General features: G+C 40.5%; 1 long non-coding RNA gene across 1 annotated transcript; it reads right to left on the bottom strand.

The window, feature by feature from the left end:
* Positions 1–801: 801 nt before the first annotated feature.
* On the bottom strand, positions 802–24,130 carry LOC126419256 (uncharacterized). The gene is made up of 2 exons (XR_007575947.1): positions 23,965–24,130; positions 802–1,695 (listed from the first exon to the last, which is right to left on the bottom strand). It is a non-coding gene; the product is annotated as an uncharacterized LOC126419256 (long non-coding RNA).
* Positions 24,131–24,864: the final 734 nt, after the last annotated feature.

Below are 24,864 nucleotides of genomic sequence, written 5' to 3'. Positions count from 1 at the left end.
ACTCTGGTGTTACACTGTGGCCTTTTACTCTTAACTAATTTTAGTACTTCATCTGAAATATTTCTGTTGATACATACTGCACACTTTCTGATTATGCCTGTATTTGGAATTTCTCTTTATTATGCATTTTCTTTCTGGTCTCCTATGTTAGACTTAAGGAAACATTATGTAAGATGCCATTGGATAGTCAATATCTTGAGAAGAAAGAGGGTAAGTTATCAAGGCAAATGAGTACACAACAATACCTCCAAGAAAGAAGTGGGAACAAGAAACAGGAAATGAGGACAAATTCATCCACAAAAGAATTTTTCAGCTGTTAGCCACTGTTGTTCAATTTGTTCCTTAAAATAGTGAGGGACATGACACAAGAGGGAATATTTTAGAACCCACATAAAAATTCAAGGGAGGGGGGGGGGGGGGGGGGGGGGGAAGAGGGTGGCAGATATTGTTGTCAAACGTTTCTGATGGAAATGTTCTTCCAGTTGAAAGTAAATGTGTAATATCATACTGCTTCTTTTGCAAGTAGTCTTGCAAGTAGTCAACAATTTACACAGAGTTACTATCACTTATGCAAAATATTATTTTTAATCCACTTTGCAATAAAGATGCTGAAGTCATAGAATTTATGACAACAGATCGTAATAAACTAACAGTTTAATGCTTTGTATTGATTATATGTAAGCTACATTTAAATTTGTTTGACCATGCGACTTAAAAACTTTCTATGTGCCCACAAAATAATTTTTCATGGAAATTTATGACACAAATTCTGCATAAAATATAAGAGATATAAGCTATTCATGCTCTTATAACAACATTTATTAATCTTTAGTGTTATCTTTCAAGATACATACTATTTATAAATAAAAAAGGAACAGTTAACTGGATAAATGTGTTGTATATCTAACTTGCAACAGTTTTCATAATATTTAATTTTAATAATTATTCTGCAGAATTGTTATTACAACAATAAAACTTCTTAGTAAACAAACAAAATAAGATCACACCATTTGACAATGATACATTCACATGTGAAATCAATATGCACATAAAATTTAAGTATCTGGACAGATGTTTTACCATAAAATGATAAATCTGTGCACTGTCTTTCACCTAATGCTTATTTCTTTTTTTGTCATATTACCCACTTTCATACTAATTATCAAAAATCACACAACAATTCCTTATAGTACACATAGGTCAAGTGAATTCTCCTTTTAGGCCCAGATCTTTTAGACATGAGGAACCTTTGTGGACGTGAACCACCACACAAAATAGAAATATAACATACGGTATTCACTACAAAGTAACAGCACCAGTAGAATTTAAAAGATGTATTTTTGCTCTTGGCATTAATTAGCACTGTTCTTGAAGTACCCACCATCCCTATAAACAAATCTTCATTTTTTTTTATGTAGACTGTAGCTTTCCCCTCATGATGTGGAGTTTTAAATTTTTCATATCGAACCTGAGACAATACAGTGTTACAGGAGTCTTGTTTAAATCACATTTCACTTTGGAGTGCGTAGTGATAATTTAGTGAGATATTAATGTGTCGGAAATGGTTGAATACATGCATGGTTAGAGTCTGAATCATCATTTGTTTTAAATTATGGGCATTCACCTATTGGGAACAATTCCTTACAGTAGCATAATGTGCACTGCTGCTTGGTATACTCAAATACAGCCACACTCCTGCAAAGAGAAAATTATGTCACAAACATTCTTGCAGGTAAATTAGTAAAAAAATTTAAAATAACACAATGTGCAAATGTTGTTCAGAGATGACTTAAACAAATTTTTATTCCCCCTTTTTTCATCTTACTTCTTCCCCATTATTTTTCATATAAGAATTTTGAAATTTAAAAAAATTAGGAGAGGTTTAAAACTTATGCACTGTGAAGAAGTTATGTAGATTGCAACTGTTAAAAGAAAACACTAAATAATGAATACATTGTCACCGTTTCAAAGAGAAGAAGTGAAAGATATATTTCTAATTATTGCTCACCTCTAAAGCCAACTCTGAGATACAGCAGCTACCAATTTTACAAGTAATCCAAATTTTTTACTGTCACCAGTGAAGTAATGAATCATTATATGTGCCTAATTTAGAGGGATTCATCAAACAAAAAAATCCTGTCTAAGATGTTACACACATACAAACTGCAGGGACGACTGTTTTTCCATCAGAATTGTGCTTTTGCCATGATGTCAAATATCTACATACAGACAAAGAGCTTTGAAATGTGCTGGAAAAAGACCAAATTGTTCAGATTACAGAAGGGAAACACTGTTTTCATGTACCTGTCCTTCAAAAATGAACTACATTAAAATTCCTTTTTGAGTTTTGTTGGATCATTCATTGATGATGTATCAATTTTCAACATTTCCCAGTTGGATGAGATAAATACAATGGAGTATCTATAAAATAATGAAAATATAACCTGTTAGTTTACAATATGATTTGGCAATAGCAAAGGCATTATTAGAACAATTGAGAGCTACAGCTGACATCAATCTGGTTAGGAACTGGTTAAGTGACTGCACAGTGGTCAAATGTAGAAAATCAGGCAGGAGATTCAAGAAATGCTGCAAGCCTGTTAGATTTATTCTAGAAGTCTCTAACAAATTCATTGCTTTACACAATATGTTGAAAGTGTGCAAAGAAGCCAATGAATTCAGGAACAGTTTGGCTATAGAGTGAAAGACGTTCTGTGAACAGTTGGGCAATAGAGAGAAGGAAGTACATGCAAAGGTTAAAAAGTTGAAGAGCAGTTTCTAGCTAAAGAATAGGTATAAGAGAAGAATTAGTGCAGAACTCATTGAGGAGTGAGTAGCTGGTCAGCATTATACTTGTGAAGTGCAAGGCTCAGCACTCTCTCTTATGATTAGGCTCTTTGAGAAAAGATCTTGGTACAGAAGATTATAGGTTACTGGAAGGCTGGCGACAGATTGGACTGTGTCTCAACTACACAAACAAAGATGACTGCAGGCAGATTGCTGAAAATCCTCCTCACACTACTGTATATCTTACATCTCTATTTAAGAGAAATGAAATGCCCTGGATGAATTGTTCTGCTGAATGTATGAATGAAGAGCTTCAGGATTTTCTCAGCTGAATGGAAGAATTACATATGGATGTGATTGTGACTAGGACTATTGATATTTTTAAAAATATCTAGAATCTGATATATCAATACTTTAAAAAAATATCATTATCAGCTCTCAATATATCAAGAAAAATTTTCAATATATCAATATATCTGTGGCAAAAATATCAACATGCTGGAACATAAAAACATCAACTTCACATTGTAAATACACTGCCAGCTTTAGAGCTGTATATTTAAGTATAGATTTATTATTAGATGCTCTGTACATCAACAAACTAGCAGCCTACCCTTTGAGCAAGAATTGAAATGAAAACTGTGCACGTTCATGCTTGGTGATAACCCTTTTGCTAACAGTGGTAACTGCTTGTAAGTGGCACAATAAAAGGTATCCACTGGGTCCATTGCTTGGCCACATATCAGATTTGTCTGGAACATTTCATGTTAACTTCACTCTTTTTTTTTTCATTTCTGCCAACGCCGCTGACCTAGTAGTTGTAGTATCAAAATTCTGTGGTGTAGCTAAACTTTGCAGCTTCTGTTGGTAGTGCTAAGTACTGATTACATCAGCATTTCTCCTCACACATTCCCACCCATTGTAACGACCAATCTTGTCATTTAGTTTTTTGCTCATCATTTTCAGTAACTATTTTTTAAGAATGTGGATGTGAAGATATGGCACACTAGTTGTGTTAAAATTTTGTTTTTTAATGCAGCTTGTGTCCTATTTCTTCACACTGGAAAACTTGTTATTCCACTCACATAGCCAGCCCCCCCCCCCCCCCCCCCTAGTGCACTCAGATAGATTTCTTCTTTTGTGCCACTTGTATTTGCTTCACACAGTCAATGAGGAATATTGAACATGATGAAAGCTCAAAAAGTAGTGAGATTCCTTCACCCAGTGAAAGTAGAAGTATGTTCTAATACAATTTCAAAAGAACAACAAATACATACTGAAAACTGTGCAACAAATGTAATATAAAATAAAAGTATTGACATTTGGTATTGCCATTTTGATATTGATATATGGATATATAGGGGAAAAAATATCACTGATATATATCAATATTTTATCAACAGCCCTAATTAAGGTACCACTCCTCACATCATTGCACAGCTTGTGCGATGGTCTACATTTGACTCTTATGGCAAGAGGTTACCTGTGCTTCTAATTTCCATTAGCATTAAGTGGAACCAGAGCACTCTGTCCAGCTTTTTCACTGCGCATTTTTTGCGTAAATATTTATGAAAGATGGAACTTCCAAATAACTGTAGATATCATAGCTGTAATTACTGAAAAAAGGCTGTTTTGACAGCAAGAAGGGTAAGAACCAAACTACATTTTGACTTTTTCATCAAAACAGAATAAGCCCCTTACATAGGAAAGCTCAGGTTCTCATATCACTACAGGAAATTAACAACCTAAAGATAATCCTACAGCTGCACTGTACATAACAGAACATAATTTGGAAGTCACAGAAATGGAATGAACACATCTCTTTTTATTTATTGGAATGAGAATATCTGCCTCTGTTTTAAAGCAGGTCATACAATAATTCAGTGTATTTAAAACTCTCTACATAATAGTATACTTTTTATTGTATTGAGATGCTAATTTATACTATATAGCTTAGTAATAAGAAAGTATAATGGGTGTAAATGATTGCTGTTTACAACATACCATAGTGGTGTAGGCGAAGTTGAGACAAACAAATCAATATAGAACACTTGTGGTCTACAAAGTTCCAAAACAGCCTCAAATTGGCCTACAAAAGCCACCTAAGCTATATGCATACATGCCACAAAAGATTTTGGCTAAAATTGACCTTGAATTTTAAAACCTCATGTTACTGCTCTTAAAAAAAATGCAAAATTGATGTTTCTATAAATTTTACCTCAAAATATTTTCAATTTTAACAGCATGCAATTAACAATTAAGTAAGTTTGTTCATCTGCCCTTCTTACAATGAAACTGCTGGGCTCATTAAATGCTAAGTTTAGATGGTAATTAGTTTCTGCATAACATTCGCAAAAGTCTTCTGTTTTGCATGACTCTCAAGGGAGTCTAAATTAATAATGTATACAAAATAGGCAACTAAGCTAGTGGCGTAAGAGAGTGAGACAACACTTCACTGGTTACATAGTGTTTGTACACTGCTCGTGTACTCATCATTTCCTCACCTTTGGCACTATGGTGGTCCTTTCACACCCTCTCATCATTTGCATACTTCATCTCACTCACCTCCTCTTTACTAACAACATCTGTTATATGTCTCTAATACTTACACTGAACTTGTTCAGTTCTTCTCTAGGTATATTAATTGGTAACATCAATGTGTCAGCATTCCTAATTAGGAATCTTGTTTCTCCCTGAGGGGGCTCATGTCTCCTAGCTTCCACTTGGAGTGGACATGTGAAGACCACACACTCAGGGGATTCCAAATTGCCATAGTCATACAATGCTGTTCAGTGTATGTATTAGGGATAAGAACTGTATCCTGTCTTAACGTGAACCATAACTTGGGGCTAGGGACAATATAATTTCTTTGTAGTCTCTCTTTAATATTCTGACGGACACTGTATACCTGGTGTCCTGTATTTCCATTGTCCAAATACTATTTTCATTCTTCGTGTTTACAATCTCAAAACAATAAAATACTAGTTATTCTGGAATCTTTAATTTTTTATACTGTACCTTATATATGCCAAGTCTACAAGTCTGCAAGTACTGCAAGATATTGTACTTTGATATTAATGGTTGTACAGAGCTTCAGGGAGAGCATAAGGAAGCAATTGACAGCAATGGGAGAAAGAAATACAGTAGAAGAAGAATGGTTAGCTCTGAGGGATGAAGTAGTGAAGGCAGCAGAGGATCAAGTAGGTAAAAAGATGAGGGCTAGTAGAAATCCTTGGGTAACAGAAGAAATATTGAATTTAATTGATGAAAGGAGAAAATATAAAAATGCAGTAAATGAAGCAGGCAAAAAGGAATACAATCGTCTCAAAAATGAGATCGACACGAAGTGCAAAATGGCAAAGCAGGGATGGATAGAGGACAAATGTAAGGATGTAGAGGCTTGTCTCACTAGGGGTAAGATAGATACTGCCTACAGGAAAATTAAAGAGGCCTTTGGAGAAAAGAGAGCCACTTGTATGAATATCAAGAGCTCAGTTGGAAACCCAGTACTAAGCAAAGAAGGGAAAGCAGAAAGGTGGAAGGAGTATATAGAGGGCCTGTACAAGGACGATGTAGTTGAGGACAATATTATGGAAATGGAAGAGGATGTAGATGAAGATGAAATGGGAGATAGAATACTGCGTGAAGAGTTTCACAGAGCACTGAAAGACCTGAGTCGAAACAAGGCCCTGGGAGTAGACAACATTCCATTAGAACTACTGACAGCCTTGGGAGAGCCAGTCCTGACAAAACTCTACCATCTGGTGAGCAAGAAGTATGAGACAGGCAAAATACCCTCAGATTTCAAGAAGAATATAATAATTCCAATCCCAAAGAAAGCAGGTGTGAACTATCAGTTTAATAAGTCACAGCTGCAAAATACTAATGCGAATTCTTTACAGGTGAATGGAAAAACTGGTAGAAGCCAACCTCGGGGAAGATCAGTTTGGATTTCCTAGAGATATTGGAACACGTGAGGCAATACTGACCTTACGACTTAACTTAGCAGAAAGATTAAGGAAAGGAAAACCTATGTTTCTAGCATTTGTAGACTTAGAGAAAGTTTTTGACAATGTTGACTGGAATACTCTCTTTCAAATTATAATGGTGGCAGGAGTAAAATACAGGGAGCAAAAGGCTATTTACAATTTGTACAGAAACCAGATGGCAGTTATAAGAGTCGAGGGGCATGAAAGGGAAGCAGTGGTTGGGAAGGGAGTGAGACAGGGTTGTAGCCTCTCCCCGATGTTATTCAATCTGTATATTGAGCAAGCAGTGAAGGAAACAAAAGAAAAATTCAGAGTAGGCATTAAAATCCATGGAGAAGAAATAAAAACTTTGAGGTTTCCCGATGACATTGTAATTCTGTCAGAGACAGCAAAGGACTTGGAAGACCAGTTGAATGGATTGGATAGTGTCTTGAAAGGAGGGTATAAGATGAGCATCAACAAAAGCAAAACGAGGATAATGGAATGTAGTCGAATTAAGTCGGGTGATGCTGAAGGAATTAGATTAGGAAATGAGACACTTAAAGTAGTAAAGGAGTTTTGCTATTTGGGGAGCAAAATAACTGATGATGGTCAAAGTAGAGGGGATATAAAATGTAGACTGGCAATGGCAAGGAAAGCGTTTCTGAAGAAGAGAAATTTGTTAACATCGAGTATAGATTTAAGTGTCAGGAAGTCGTTTCTGAAAGTATTTGTATGGAGTGTAGCCATGTATGGAAGTGAAACATGGATGATAAATAGTTTGGACAAGAAGAGAATAGAAGCTTTCAAAATGTGGTGCTACAGAAGAATGCTGAAGATTAGGTGGGTAGATCACATAACTAATGAGGAGGTATTGAATAGAATTGGGGAGAAGAGGAGCTTGTGGCACAACTTGACTAGAAGAAGGGATCGGTTGGTAGGACATGTTCTGAGACATCGAGGGATCACCAATTTAGTATTGGAGGGCAGCATGGAGGGTAAAAATTGTAGAGGGAGACCAAGGGATGAATACACTAAGCAGATTCAGAAGGATGTAGGTTGCAGTAGGTACTGGGAGATAAAGCAGCTTGCACAGGATGGAGTAGCATGGAGAGCTGCATCAAACCAGTCTCAGGACTGAAGCCCACAACACCAACATTAATGGGACATGTTTCTAGAGTGGTGAGAAGACCTCAATTGGTGTGGTACTGTACCTGTATGCTTCCATCATCCTTAGGAGCACCTCTTCTTGTATGTATCTTAGGGTGGCTCCGTGTCATATTAGGCAGAGGCAATGAGCCAAAGCACTTGTTGGCATTCTGTATTGTATTGTGGTACAGTTTTACAGCCTCCAAGGTTAAGTTGTAGCTCACAGAGCCAGCACTAGCAATTTTGTGCATGATGTAAATAGCCTACAGACAGACTGTACCTGCATGTGCTGAAAAGTTTCTCCGGTCATTGAGGAAAACTCCTAAATATCTGCATAAAGTGTTTTGCATAACTGGGCTGTTATCTAATCTAAAGGCTGGGTTTCAGTTTAAGGAAAATTTGTCCTTGAGCAACATGCATGTCATTTTATTTGTACTGATTGTTAATATGTTGCTCCTAACCACAGCTGCATTTTAAGAGCACAAAGTTTGCATTTTCTTCAAGTTTCCACCTAGAAATCCAGACACCTTTACCAAGTTATTACCAGTATAACCCACAACTCCACTCACTTCATCAATCCTATCCCAATTTTCCACCAGCAGCTCGATTGTCAGGTCTCAGAATATTGATCCACATATTGAGTATTTTGGGCAGCCCTTGGTAATCTTTCTTTATTACCTTGGGTCAACCAGCAACCCTTTCAACTATGCAACATTGTTGGTAGTCCATGAAACTTAGCTAAAGGCATTTTGTAGGAGACTCCTTAGGTGACTGAGTATTGTAGGTCACTGTATATTACTGAATGGACCTGTGATGTAGATTGTAACTGTGGCGCCATATTTATTGTCTGCTTTATCTACAACTTGGATAGCCTGACTAATGGCATCACCTATTGATTTACCTTTCTGGAAGTCAAACTGACATGTGCTAAGAACCCGGAACTCTCTGTGCTTTTGAAGACACTTGCATAGTAGCCACTTCTGGATGTTTACTCATGCTATTATTAAATATATGTATGCCTGTGGCTCGTTGCCTCTGCTGGATCTTTACTGAGGCCTTCCTTTAGCATAACTACACATGGAGATTTCCTAGTTTTCGGCATTGTGGCCTGTCTCAACACTTCATTCAACAGACTTCTTCCTGTGCAAGTGGCATTATTTTTGTCTATGTAACAAGATTGGCACAACTCTGGGTCTATGACTCACCAGGCAGAGATGATGTGTGCTCTCTCTGGTGAAACATGGGTATCTTGTGGCTGCAAAACATATACAGCAGTTTGCTGTGAGCCATGTTCAGGGATGTTGACTGTGTGGTGCACAAGGCAATGAGTGTCAACAGCAGAGATATTTCATCTCCTATTGGACAGATTGCAAAAATCATGTTTTGTAATACGAGGCTCACTTGTGGCAAATGTGCAAATATGGTTGAAGTTCTGACATTTTGGACATGGTACATGACTGCATGATCAGCAAGTAAATATGGTTGGTATGTACCTAGAAAGATAGATTTTCAATTGGGTGCTGTAAGCCCATGTTTTTGCTAGTTCTGCCCTAGCTTAGCCTGAGTAATGGAACTGTTTTCATTAGTTACTAGATTGCTGGGCTTAGTGAATGTAGTTTTCATTGCATGTTAGTGGGTGCAACTATTCAGAATCAGTTATTGTTTAAATTGATTTATTAATGTGTTCTCAGTGGCCAATGTGTACTGATTTGACTGTATTATGCACTGTTATAAATCTTATAGCTTTTAAATAAGTTTCTGAAGAGAGGAGCATGTTAAATTTGATGTTGTTAGTATGTTGTTGTGTTTTGGGTCTAATTCTAAATTGTTTGAGATAAATCTTTACGTAATGGCTTGTTTTGATGTAAACTATGTGCACAGATTATGAATGTTTGTTCAGTCTAAACTATGATGTAATCTGTCCACATGTGTAATGGAACTAGGTGGATGTTTAATAGAGCCAAATTTAAGCAATATTGTCTGGGATCCAAACACAGAACCATTGAAGGTAATTATAAAAGGGAAGTTACATTTCTAAATGTTTGATTTGTAAGATTATGCTATATGACTGTAAGCTTCCATAATTATTCTGAAATTCTGTTTTAAATATTGGTTTTACTATCACTAAGCTGACGTTTTTAAAAAATGCACTGGTTTTTAATCTGGAATTTTAATAGTTTTTAAGCTGATTTGCAATTCTTAACTGGTTCAGTTCAGTTTCTTGTGAGCCTTTTTTTATGGTTATTGGCACATTTGATCTTCTTTCTGCCAAAGTGGTTAATATATGGCATCCAAGTATCTTGCACCAGGAAGAGATACAGCCTTATTTGATGTAGAAGGCTACAAGACTTAAGCTCTGTACAAGACTTTAATTTGCACTACAAACAATACAGCAAAGTTCTCCACCATGTTCCAAAACATAAAATCCATGTACTATGCACTAAAAATAGAAAATTCCAGTAGAAGGAACTGGAGTACTAGCAGGCCAGAGATGAATAACCTTTGTCTGCAAATTACACAGACAGAAAAAAATTGCAACACCAAACAATAATTAACATAAAGTAATGAAATTTTGGGAACACATTTGTCAGTGTAACATAATTAAGTAATTAAGATTGCAAGATCAAAGGTTGATGTAAGTGTGATGTAAGCTATTGCAAATGTGAAATAATGGAGCATTAATAACTGGTGTAACTACCAAAATGTTGAATGCAAGCATGCAAATGTGCATGCATTGTGTTGTACAGTTGCTAATGTCAATTTGTAGTATGAAGTTCCATGCCTGCTGCAATCGGTCAGTCAATACAGGGACGGTAAATGTTGCTTGTGGATGACGCTGGAGTTGTCATCTGATGCTGTCCCATATGTGCTCGATTGGAGACAGATATGCTGATTAAGCAGGCCAAGGCATTACGCCAACACTCTGTAGAGAAAGTTGGGTTACAACAGCAGTATGTGGACGAGCATTATTTTGTTGGAAAGCACTCCCTGGAATGCTGTTCATGAATGGCAGCACAACAGTCTGAATCACCAGGCTGACATATAAATCTGCACTGAGGGTACGAGGGATAACCATGAGAGTGCTCCTGCTGTCATACCAAATTTCACCCCAGGCCATAACCCCAGGTGTATATCCAATGTCTCTAGCAAGCTCCCAACTGACCTCCTCCTAACCAATACAAGGCTATCACTGGCAACAAGGCAGAAACAGCTGTCATCAGAAAACACAACAGACCTCCACTCTGCCCTCCAGTATGCTCCTGCTTGATACCACTGAAGTTGCAAATGGCAGTGGTTTTGGGTCAGTGGAATGCCCTCTGCAGGGCGTTTGGCTTGGAGCTGTCCTTCAGATAACTGATCTCTAACACATTGTGTCACTGTGGTGCCAACTGCTGCTGCAGATGGAGTATGATATCCCAGATCCATATGCTAAACACAACGGTCTTCCCTCTCAGTAGTGCCCCATGGCCATCTGGAGCCCGGTCTTGTTGTGACTGTACATTCTCATGACCACCACTGCCAGCAATCATGTACAATGGCTACATTCCTGCCAAGTCTTTCTGCAGTATCAAAGAAGGAACATCCTGCTTTTCATAGCCCCATTACAAGACCTCATTCAAACTCGGCGAGGTGCTGATAATGGAGTCTTTCTCAACTTAAAGGCATTTTTGACTAGCATCAACTTACCACATAAATCTTAAAGGTATCTAATGCTCACGACCTTCACAGCATGTATTTAAAGCAAACCAGATCTGCATTCTCATAGTCACACTAGGGTCTACAAGCAGCTTTCTTACGCCACTGGCATAAGATTTGAATAGACACAATCTTTCAGATGTGGAAACAAGCCTACTAACTTTTATTTATGTCGCACAACTCTTTGTTTCTGCTGTGATTTTTTTTTTTTTATCCGTCAGTGTATATTCAATGCCTGATGACAGTATCAGTAAGACAAAGGATGTTAAACTGAAATAGGTCTTCACTAAATTTAGGGAATTCTTCCAAATAGAAGCTGAATAAAAAGAAGTAACTCTATTGGATTTCCTCAGATAAACATTGAACACGATAGTGCCCTCCTTTGTCGTATCTTTATAACTTGCCGAACAGTCAAAGCCTGTAGGCTAATATGCAACAATAACACCAACTGATAAAAGTAAAATAATCACTTGATCTCTAATTATAGATCTATCTCCCTTCTGACTGTTTTCTCAAAACTTCTTGAAGAGACAGAATGTAGAACCATCTTTCTGATAATAATAGACTTTCAACGAAACCTTCTTTCTCCTGGTCAAATAACCTGTAGAAATTGAACAGTCTAACTACACTATGCCAATCATAGCAACGCTATAACATTAGTTGCGAAAGTGAAATTAACTGATTTATGGCATTGATGGCCTGGAGTCCCAAGTCAGGGAAATTTGGCCGCTGAGTTGAAAGTCTTTACAGTTGACGCCACACTAAGCGACTTGCGTGTTGGTGATGATAAGGACAAAACAACACCTAGTTGCCGAGCGAAGAAAATCTCCGATCCGGCCGGGAATCGATCCTACGCCTGCTGCATGTCAGTTAGACATGCTGGCCACTCAACTAAGGCGGAGGGCAGTTGATTAAGTACGTAGGCTGGTACTGAAAATAATCTGAATTTGTCTTATTTATCTAGCTGTCTTATTTATCTAGCTGTGCAACCTCCCCATCTGTCCATAATTTCTATTAGTTGCTGATCATAATCACAGGGATTAAGTGAAAGACGAGGGCTAATTATGCCTACAGGTACGACAGCAAACTAAGTCATAGTTAACTGTAAGTGCCTAACATAGAAACAGTTGAAATATACGATATCTTAGTTTAGCTATGCACTCGAGACATTTCTATTTTTCTATTGGAAAGCTTGTTTTCGGGAATGTCGTTTTTCGATATAAGTTACATCTTAGTAGATTGTTAGTAATTTTAGATTCTACCGTAATAACAGTTTTTTCCTTTCTTTGAAATTATTTCTCCGTTATTTCATAACGTGAGAGAAAAATACGCAATTACCAGATACTTCATCGGTCTAAGCATTATAAAACCACAATTTTGCTTATAAAATAATGTTCATGTTAAAAACCAAAACCTCATATGGCATTATCACATTTAACGAACAATTACTGAATATCTGTATTTAATTTTCAAAGTACAGTTTAAGTATGAATTATAATAAGTACCACATAGGAAAAAGACCAAGTATTAGCATTAGATGGTGGGAGTTATAATACGATTATAAAGTCATTAGTTTTTAGGTGAGACTATGAAATATTTCATCCCTAGAATCTGTTCGAAAAATAACTGTCTATGGTAACATTAATTGTAAATGTATATGAAATTATAACAAAGTGTCGAAACGTTTTTATCGGGAATAAGCTTATAGCCTGAACTTTATAGCAGATGTGAGCTCGTGTTTTTTTGAATTTTTGTTTTTCGCTCTCCCTTTCAATCTTACAATATGGAGACTGTCTGGATGAATTAAAAGCATGTTTCCGTCTAGAGTTGAGACTATTAGTATCATATTATTCAAAGAAAACCTCGGCCAGCAAATCCTGTAACCAAGTTAAGTATTACAGTTTGTACTGAACGTTATTGACTCCACTGGCATGCGGTGCTGAGATATGATATTTGCGCCACAAAAAATTTTTGTAAAATTTTGAGGTAGTGGGAATATTAAAACGGACAAGCCGGGAAGCTGTAAGGCAAGTGCCCATTTCAGAAAGAGCAAACAGCGGCGGTGGGAGAGGGGGGCGAGGGGAAGGTATATTACACAAGGATATCGACAAAAACACGAAAGCAATCAATTTAAAAAAATAATCCGAACGCAACCAAACTCTCAGAAATCTCAGTTCAGTTTGATCAATGCATAAAATCTCTCCACACTGTCCAAAGTAGTTCACAAAGTCCTGAACATGTGCTCTTTGAATCTGGAATGGCAGAATTCGGTCGAATTTGGCCCGCTAATGTATCGTGTCCTGCCGCTGCCAACTTTAGCGATCAAACAATACAGTACCCGTGTGTACCGTATACATTATGAAGGGACTGTCGTAGTGTGACGGGCCAAAGTAGTAAGCACTTGTTTAATGCCAGCACTGAGGCCCGTGACAACGACAGGTCACGGCGTGTACGACACAGCACGTGATACTGCAAGTCTTACAAATGCCAGCAGCCGTCTCTGGAGGTGAGCGAGTAACTACATACTTCAAAAAAAGTTTTGCATCACCCCGTTCCCCAGAACTCCAGAAGATAGAGGTTGACTGTGGATATTGTATCACAGACACAGTCCATTTGACTGTTCAGAGATGTCACTAAACCCGCCCAAAGATATCAACAACCATGCATGACCAGCGCCTATTAGACGGAGGGGGTCCGACAGCCGATCAATTCTAGTCATTTCACCAGGAAAGAGGTACACGGCTTGTCTTGTCTGTAATTTAATCATGCCTAAAAGGTCAATACTGCAGTTCGATCGCGTCCGCATTGTTACTATGTGCCAAGAAGGGCTCTCAGCGAGGGAAGTGTCCAGGCGTGTCGGCATGAACCAAAGCGATGTTGTTCAGACATGGAGGAGATACAGAGAGACAGGAATCGTCGATGGCATGCCTCGCTCAGGCCCCCCAAGGGCTACTACTGCATTTGATGGCTGCAATCTACGGATTATGGCTCAGAGGAACCCTCACAGCAACGCCACCATGTTGAATAATGCTTTTTGTGCATCCACAGGACGTTGTGTTACGACTGAAACTGTGCACAATAGGCTGCATGATGCACAGCTTCACTCCCAACGTCTATGGTGAAGTCCATCATAGCAACCACGATACCATGCAGCGTGGTACAGATGGGCCCAACAACATGTCGAATGGGCGGCTCAGGATTGGCATCAGATTCTCACCGCCAATGAGTGTCGTGTATGCATTCAACCAGATGTGTTTGGAGGCAACCTGGTCAGGGTGAACGCCTTAGACACACTGTCCCACGAGTGCAGCAAGGTGGAGGTTCCCTGCTGTTTTGGGGTGCCATTTTGTGGGGCCGATGTAGGCCGCTGGTGGTCATGGAAGGCGTCATCTTGTGAATGACTTTCTTCAGGATAAAAACATAGCTCGGCTTGAGTGGCTTGAATGTTCTCAAAACATGAACGCTATCGAACATGCCTGGGATAGATTGAAAAGGGCTGTTTATGGACATCCTGACCCACCAACCACTCTGAGGGATCTACGCTGAATCGCCGCTGAGGAGTGGGACAGTCTGGACCAACAGTGCCTTGATGAACTTGTGGATAGTATGGCACGACGAATACAGGCATGTATCAATGCAAGAGGACGTGCAACTGGGTATTAGAGGTACCAGTGTGTACAGCAATCTGGACCACCACCTCTGGAAGTCTCGCTGTATGGTGGTACAACATGGAATGTGTGGTATTCATGAGCAATAAGAAGGTCGGAAATGATGTTTATGTTGATCTCTATTCCAATTTTCTGTACACGTAACAGAACTCTCGGAACTGAGGTGATGCAAAACTTTTTTTGATGCGTGTGTTTTAGGCAAGTGTAATAATTCGTAACTGCACATTTAAATGCATGCAAGCTCTCGACAGCAACGACAAAGTTAACACCTTTAATGTATACCTTTTCGTTGACATATTGAGTTCTTGTGGGCCCTGCACAGAGCTGAGTATTCATGAAGTATGGCAGACAAGCCCACTAGTGTGATGTCACAAGTTACAAGTTCGTTGATTTGGGAGGGGGGGGAGGTCAATATTTTTGATAGCCCCGTGTCAACACTGCGTGGCGAAGTAGGGCTTGTACTCCCTGCACTGCCTCACGCACCTTGACACTACAAGTGTTGGGAACCTGAGGATACAGCTTGGTTCTTCCACCCACCATACGGCTCCGAGGACGTTCTGAACAAGTTGTAGATGAATTTTGCTATTTGAGCAGAAAAATAACTGACGATGGCTGAAGGAGAGAGAAATGTATTTTATACTTGAACTAATTCTCGCGGTTTATTGTCAAAAACACTTGTTTATTTTAAAAGAATGGTATATGATAATTTACTGAAAGTAGTGTCCTTCGGCAGCTGCAACCTTTTCCCACTTTACGGTTTTAAGGTTATCTTGTCTTGCAGACAGTTTTAAAGATCGTTAAACGCTGTGAAATTTTGTTCAGAAAGACCATGCTGCATGGACCGAAGCAAATGGTCATTGGGAAGGGTGGTGTTTGGTAAATAGCCGGACGATGTGGCCGATCGGTTCTACCCGCTTCTGTCTGGAATCGCGCGACCGCTACGGTCGCAGGTTCGAATCCTGCCTCGGGCATGGATGTGTGTGATGTCCTTAGGTTAGTTAGGTTTAACTAGTTCTACACTACTGGCCATTAAAATTGCTACAGCACGAACAATACGTGCTACCGACGCGACATCTAACGGACAAGAAGAAGATGCTGTGATATGCAAATGATTAGCTTTTCAGAGCATTCACACAAGGTTGACGCCGGTGGCGACACCTACAACGTACTGACATGAGGAAAGTTTCCAACCGATTTCTCATACACAAACAGCAGTTGACCGGCGTTGCCTGGTGAAACGTTGTTGTGATGCCTCGTGTAAGGACGAGAAATGCGTATCATCACGTTTCCTGGTCGAGATCCAATGGCTGTTAGCAGAATATGGAATCGGTGGGTTCAGGAGGGTAATACGGAACGGCGTGCTGGATCCCAACGGCCTCGTATCACTAGCAGTCGAGATGAAAGGCATCTTATCCGCATGGCTGTAACGGATCGTGCAGCCACGTCTCGATCCTTGAGTCAACAGATTGGGACGTCTGCAAGACAACAACCATCTGCACGAACAATTCGACGACGTTTGCAGCAGCATGGACTATCAGCTCGGAGACCATGGCTGCGGTTACCCTTGACGCTGCATCACAGACAGGAGCGCCTGCGATGGTGTACTCAACGACGAACCTGGGTGCACGAATGGCAAAACGTCATTTTTTCGGATGAATCCAGGTTCTGTTTACAGCATCGTGATGGTCGCATCCGTGTTTGGCGACATCGCAGTGAACGCACATTGGAAGCGTGTATTCGTCATCGCCATACTGGCGTATCACCCGGCGTGATGGTATGGGATGCCATTGGTTACACGTCTCGGTCACCTCTTGTTCGCATTGACGGCACTTTGAAAAGTGGACGTTACATTTCAGATGTGTTACGACCCGTGGTTCTACCCTTCATTCGATCCCTGCGAAACCCTACTTTTCAGTAGGATAATGCACGACCGCATGTTGTAGGTCCTGCAGGGACCTTCCTGGATACAGAAAGTGCTCGACTGCTGCCCTGGCCAGCACATTCTCCAGATATATCACCAGTTGAAAAGCCGCGCGGGATTAGCCGAGCGGGGCGCTGCAGTCACGGTCTGTGCGGCTGGTCCCAGCGGAGGTTCGGGTCCTCCCTCGGGCATGGGTGTGTGTGTGTTTGTCCTTAGGATAATTTAAGTAGTGTGTAAGCTTAGAACTGATGACTTCAGCAGTCAAGTCCCATAAGATTTCACACACATTTGAACATTTGAACCTATTGAAAACATCTGGTCAATGGTGGCCGAGCAACTGGCTCGTCACAATACGCCAGTCACTACTCTTGATGAACTGTGGTATCGTGTTGAAGCTGCATGGGCAGCTGTACCCGTACATGCCATCCAAGCTCTGTTTGACTCAATACCCAGGCGTATCAAGGCCGTTATTACGGTCAGAGGCGGTTGGTCTGGGTACTGATTTCTCAGGATCTATGCACCCAAATTGCATAAAATGTAATCACATGTCAGATCTAGAACAATATATTTGTCCAACGAATACCCGTTTTTCATCTGCATTTCTTTTTGGTGTAACAATTTTAATGGCCAGTAAAGTACTATGTCCTCCATACGGGATTCTGTGCGATGGTCAAACGATGGTATGTTTGTACGACTCTCCTCCGTGAACAATTTCTTAAATGCAGAATTAAAAACTTCGGCTTTCGTTTAGCTATCTTCAACTTTCACACCAGGCTGGTCAGCAAGTGACTAGTTGGAAGCCTTAGACCCGCTTAGCGATCTGCAAAGGGCCAGATTTTTCTCACGTTGTCTGCCAGATCTTTTGTTACGGTATGACGGTGGTAGTTGTATGCTTCACGCACAGTTCTTTTCACAGACGTACGAATATCTAATAACTTTTGTTTGGCGTCGTATGCATGGTTTCTTTCGAAGCGAGAGTGCAACAACCTTTGCTTACTCGGCATTTTCCGAATTTCGTTGCCAAACCACGGTGGGTCTTTTCCGTCCTTAATCTAATTACATACCTGTCCACAACACGATTTGAAGTGCGTTTGAACTTTGCCCATAATTCCTCTACGTCAATCATAATGAAACTAAGTGGTCGCAGTTCATTTTATAACTGAGATGCTAACAAGTGATTCTGTTCTATGTAGCAGAAGCACTTTCCTAACCTTCTTGAATGGTTTATTCATTTTCGTAACCATAGTCGCTATCATGACATCACAGTCACTAAACCCCGTCTCTGCACTGACGCAATCGATAAGGTCCGGCCTGTTTGTAGCTACAAGTCTAAGATATTTCCATTTTGGCTGTCGAACTAGCTGCTCAAGACAGTTTTCGGAAAAGTGTTGAAAAGTACTTCGCAAGACTGTCTGTGTGTACCCCCTGCAATGAATCCATAGACGCCCCAGTCTATAATCGGTAGCTTAAAGTCTCTGTAGTATTGCATGATCTGCGTATTTACGCGATAATGACGATAACATTTTTTGAATGACTCTAGACCTGTCACAGCGGAATCGTGTGGCCGCTAAAAACATCCGACGATCAATTTGGTTTCACTTGGACCTGTTAATACGCGACTAGATAACTTCAATGTCGCACTCAATTTCTACCTCGATAGAGCCAAAATTTTTTTCAGCTGCATTGAACTCTGCCCCTCCTATGGCGTCTAATCTGTCTTTCTGATATACGTCCCATGATTCGCTAAATATATCAGAGGTTTCTACTTCGGATTTCAGCCAGATCTCGTTGCCAACAAATAATTTGAATCGAGCATCGGGCCACCCCTTAAATTTGTTGTTGCTGCGGTCTTCAGCCCAAAGACTGGTGTGATGCAGCTCTCCATGCTACTGTATTCTGTGCAAGCCTCTTCATCTCCGAATAACTACTGCAACCTACATCCCTCTGAATCTGCTTACTGTATTCATCCCTTCTTTGTTTCCCTTTACCCCCCCCCCCTCCCCCTCCCCCAAGATTCTCTCCAATACTAAATTAGTGATCCCTTGATGTCACAGAATGTCTTCTACCAACCGATCATTCCTTGAATTAACAACTGCAAAATGCGCTAATAACCATGCCTACCCTGCGAAGATGCGGTACAAAGGCACAAGGAAAAGAAAAGAAGAATACCGAATATTAGAAGGGTAGCTCAAGTAACTAATGAAAAGGTACAGAATCGAAATGAGGAAAAAATAAATTTGTCGCGTAACTTCAGTAAAGAAAGGAACTAGTTGATAAGACACAGCCATGGGGAGGGGGGAGCGGGGATGATTAGTTTGGTTATGAAGGGACGTGTGGGAGATGAAAACTGCAGAGAGGGACCAAGATTCCATTACAGGAAGAAAAGCTCACGACGCTTGGAACTAGTTATGATTGTGTTAGTTATATCTGTGATGCTCGATTCTTTCACCGAATTTCATCATCATATGCACAGCTATCTTGGCTCCGTACAGACAAGGGCTGTCTACGCTGTCTGCCATATCTCTCCTCGATCTTAAACTTCTTGTCTGAACAACATGGCAGAAACGCCAATTCCCATGAGAGCAAAATCTGTTCTGTTCCACTCCATCGTTAATCCACCTTCTCGAAGTTCTTGTCAGTAAGAGAAACCAGACTCTGTAATAACCTCCTGCATTACATTAGAGAACTGAATAACAACTCCAGCTTCAGAAGACAGTTAATCAGGTAGCTACTAAAGCAACAATAAGGATTGCCATTGTCCCAGCACACACTCGTTACCCTAGTGCATCATTCTTTCCAACCATATATTTCTCTTTCCCAGCGTTGTTACGAAGCAGTCTCCTTAAATTTCCATCTTCCTTTTTTACCAGGAACCTTAGCCGATGCAGTCTTCTTAAATTTCGTTTTGTCAGAATTTGCTGTCTCAGAAAACATCTATCTTGTGCTCCTATAGATTCTGTTTATGTTCGCCACTATCGTTATTGCTGTTATTGTCATGATTACTATTTTATTGTAACTATTAGTGGTAACGGCATCAGTAGTAAGGCAAGGGGTCCTAATATCGTCTCCGGCCGGAGTGGCCGAGCGGTTAAAGGCGCTACAGTCTGGAACCGCACGACCGCTACGGTCGCAGGTTCGAATCCTGCCTCGGGCATGGACGTGTGTGATGTCCTTAGGTTAGTTAGGTTTAAGTAGTTCTAAGTTCTAGGGGACTTATGGCCACAGCAGTTGAGTCCCATAGTGCTCAGAGCCATTTGATCCATTTTTTGAACCTAATATCGTCCCAGCACCTAATTTCGTTCCCCTAGGAATTTTCGGTCCCCACAGTTGGTAACAAATGTTAAACTGCGCGTACACACGTGATGTCTGTCCATTGTATTGTTGAGAGAGTTTTTTGAGTGTGTGGCGTGTAGCTTATACGTACGAAGAATATTTTTTGTGAGTTAGGTCTAGCGCAGCATCCGAATTAACAGCCTCCAGTCCCTGTATGTTAGCACGGATTTGTGTTCAAATATTGCAGCTCATTTCAGTCGTGCATTGTAGTTTCCGGTGTGTAATAGTTATCGTTGAGTGTTTGGCCGTGTTACTGTAGTGGCCAATATAATAAATCTGTTTATGTTCAAAATTTCGCCCCTTTGCGGTCCCTAGTTTCGTCCCGGGGAAGAAGTTTGAAACTGTCATCAAAAACTGATTTTATTTCCCGTTTATAAAGATTACTTTACTTTTTTGATTTGGGAAAACACAAGGGCAGAGAAACTGATTTGTGGCACGAAATGCTTAGTTTATTTTCACGAAACACTCTATTTATCTACGCATATGGTACACGTCTCTGGAAGGCTGAAAATACTTGAAAAGATTATTTATTCATGACATTCAAGTGAATCATGTTAGTGAAACTATCTGGCAATTTAAGACAGGAAAAATACATTTAAATTAATTGTATTTAAGAGAATTTTATGGAGGATGAAATTACGATTTTTTTGTTTTTCCCGTTTTTCAACTCTAACGTTTATGTCAATTACTGGCTTTCGTATTTTGCAATAATTTAACTGTAACTTGCCTTCAAGTGGAGCATGAATTCAGAAATATGCATAATAATTTGTATCATTTTCCGAAAACTTTCAGGACTAATAACGGTCCTAATGTACAGTCGTGGACAAAACGAGCGAGACCCCTCGCCTTTTCGTTATGCTGATCCACACAGCTTTAAAGTCTGCTACACAGCATAACAGGCAAGGCGGTGAAGTGCTACCAACACACTATGCAAGTTCGCTCAGCTGATGTGCTGAGATAGCTAGCACTGGCGAAACTCGCGCTTCGAAGACGCCACAGCATCGTCTGCCACCACTTCGTGGGAAACGAAATACCTCAAGTATAAGCCAATGTGTTGTATTCGCATATCTGTGAATATTACTTGGATCTAAAGTGTGGCTATGGATAGTATGTATGCTCAGATTGCGAATCTAGCATCATGAATGAAGACAAGGGGAGATGAATTAGGCGTCCTTCCTCTTCCGTAACATTAAATATATTTTAGTTATTCTTTCTTAAATGAACTGCGGAGAAAATAATTCACCAGAAGTGAATAACTTTATAGTAACACCGGATGATATTAACAGCTTGCCGGCGCCCAACGGCGTCATATCGCGGTCCGCGCGGCTTCTTGCGCCGTCAGTTCGAATCCTTCCCCGGGCATGGATGTGTGTTAGGTTAGGTAGGATGAACTAGTTCTAGATCTAGGGGACTGATGACCTAAGCTGTTTGGTGGCATAGTTCTGAGAGCCATTTTTTGACCTTTCGCGTAAATTTTTTTTACATAAACGGCCGTATCTTTAGATTGCGTTGACAAAGCTCACTATTTTACACCACCAAGGGACCGTATACTGCAGGAAGTGCGATACATTTCCGCTTATTATGTCCACCCGTACTCGAGGTAAACGGGTTTTAAGGGTTGGGTAGACAGATAAACGGTCAAGAAAGTGAGGTAATAGGGTTCCATTTTTACCGATTTACGTGACGAAATCCTAACAACGAAAATAGTTACTGAAAATGAGGGCCGCATAATAATTTCCCCTACTCTTAATTCGAAATGTTCCAGTTGGAATCGATACATCAGTATATTAATCGTAGCTACGCTTTCGATCCAAATCACGTTTACAGGAAGGCAAATAAAATCAATTTGCCTATACACGTGGTAATTCAGATCCCGCTATTAGTGCCACAGCGTTTTAGATGTGCTAGCATTCCCATTGCTAGCTACCTTAAGGAACACTTCGGCTAATGAACGTTTTCTGGCTATGGCACGTCTAATAGAGAATTCGAAAGATTGTAGAATACGTTTGGCAGCTACGTCGCCGTTTATTTCATGGGGTGGTGCAGAATTATGCTACTAAATTTACTCGCTAATAACAGTTTTTTGTTATTTCGATTAACACCCCGAATGATTGTCACATAAGCAGTGACATAAAGGTAGACAATTCATGTTTTTGAGTCCAGAAAGCTCTATGCAACAGAAACTGCAGATTATTTTGCCATTTTCATTGCGAAATTACTAGGTTATTCACGTCTGGGGTAATAATAGAAGGCTGTTTGCCTGGGTTGTCTGTAAGCCTAGTGAAAGGTGTTTGGTACTGCAAGGAACGTCTGGTTTGTTTTCGTTTCTAATCTCGATGGAGGCAGATAGACAATCAGTAAAGGAATTTTAAGAAATTCTCGCGCCCTCAATACGTTTTATTGCTACCTTTATTCTGTACCGGCGCCCTGTGGATGTCGATATGAAACTCTTGTAGAATTTCATACTTGTTACTGCCTACTTTTTCCGCTTCTGTCAGTAACTGAATTGACTTAAGTGTGGCACTGAATGATTTTTAACTGAATTTCGTTATGAATCTTCACTCATTTCTAAATTTGCACACTTTCATGGTAGGTCAGCAACGGTAATCCAGTATGACTGGTCTGAACGTTGACACAGACCATTTCGCGGCCGAATGCTCATCATATTTTGCTAATTCTTAACGATCTGGGGTACTTTGTCTTACTGAAACAGTTACGTTATCTCGATAAGCTGAAATTCATTTTTATTAGTACAGTTCATACTAATTAGCGTTTCTTCTTTCATTTATATCTTATATTTAGGTGTCAGTGGTCAACACACTAATCAACTTTATATAGTCTTACACATGATTGAAAACAGTCTGACAAATTTCGGATAGTTTTTCCAATTTCACGCCTGTGTATAGTATGTTGGTAGCACTTCATCGCCTTGCCTGTTATGCTGTGTAGCAGACTTTAAAGCTGTGCGGGTCAGCATAACGAAAAGGCGAAGGGTCTCGCTCGTTTTGTCCACGACTGTACAAAGGTGACGAAATCTGGGCCCTCTAGCAAGAGAGTACTGCTAGTATTAACTTTATTAGTTCATAGCCGGTATTATTTACTCACATTGCCACTTGTGACTCTCAAATCATTTTAAGACTATTTGCCATATTAAAATATTTATTTCTTAGGAAAGTATGACGTCAAAAACGTACTGTATATGTGAAACTGTGGTCCTATGTAAGAGAGGGGCTGATGGCCCTAGTCACATGAGGTTCAATAAATAAACAAACGGATGTAGCGTGCAGCAGTTGACGCAGAAATGAAGAGGCTTGCACAGGGAAGGCTCGCGAGGGAGCCGATGAAAGCAGTCTTCGGACTGAAGACTACAACAACGGTAGGGTAATGTTAACGCTACCGGCAGCCAGGCAGAACACTGTTAAGGTGGGGGGGGAGTCCACACCTGCTAGAATCATAGGATGCGCCTGCGCAGGACAGCGCCGAACGTGGTCCGGCGGCGTCACATGAAGACGTCCTCCAGGGCGAGCGCCTTGCGCGCCGGCGTGACGGTAGGGTCGTCTTCAAACGTCACCATCTTCTCGCGCGAGCGCGCCTCGCAGCCGCGCGACGCAGACGTCGACGAGCCGCGCAGCACGGAGGCGGCGGAGGAGGGCCGTGGCGCGGGCGTGGGCGTCGCGGGGGCGGCGAGGGCGGCTGCGTGCTGCGGCGGCGGCGGCACCACACCCGCCAGGTTGAACTCGCTGACGCTGCGCGGCACGAAGTACTCCACCAGGTGCGGCTGCGGCAACCAGCACAGACACGTTATGCTGCAGTCGCTCCTCTCGAGCTGACATGTCCCGTCTTTACTTCAAAAGGAAGAGGGACATATACACTGAGGTTACAGAAGCCTTGGGGCGCACATATGCAGGTGGCAGTAGCATCGCGTGCACAAGGTACAAAAGGGCAGTGCATTGGTGGAGCTGTCATTTGTGCCGAGGTGATTCATGTGAAAATGTTTCCGACTTTAATACGGCCGCACGACGGCGACAGCTTGAACGCGGAACGGTAGTTGGAGCTAGATTTTTATTTATTTATTTGCATGTCAAGTTCCGTAGGACCAAATTGAGGAGCAAATATGCAACGTCATGGAACGTGCCAGTACATGAAATTACAACATAAAAGTAATAACAGATAAATGTTCATGAACCTGAAAAAAGTCAGACCATATGTTTAAATAAACGCTATCAGCAGTACAGCAAGAATCAGCTTAACTTTTCAGGGAACTCCTTAGACAGAATAGAAGGCCTGACCCATGAGGAAGCTCTTCAGTTTCGATATGAAAGCGCGTGAATTACTGCTAAGA

The sequence above is a fragment of the Schistocerca serialis genome, chromosome 9, assembly GCF_023864345.2.
Source record: "Schistocerca serialis cubense isolate TAMUIC-IGC-003099 chromosome 9, iqSchSeri2.2, whole genome shotgun sequence".
Taxonomy (NCBI): Eukaryota; Metazoa; Arthropoda; class Insecta; order Orthoptera; family Acrididae; genus Schistocerca; species Schistocerca serialis.
The sequence above is the reverse complement of the archived record's forward strand: the minus strand, read 5'-3'. Positions and strand labels throughout refer to the sequence as shown.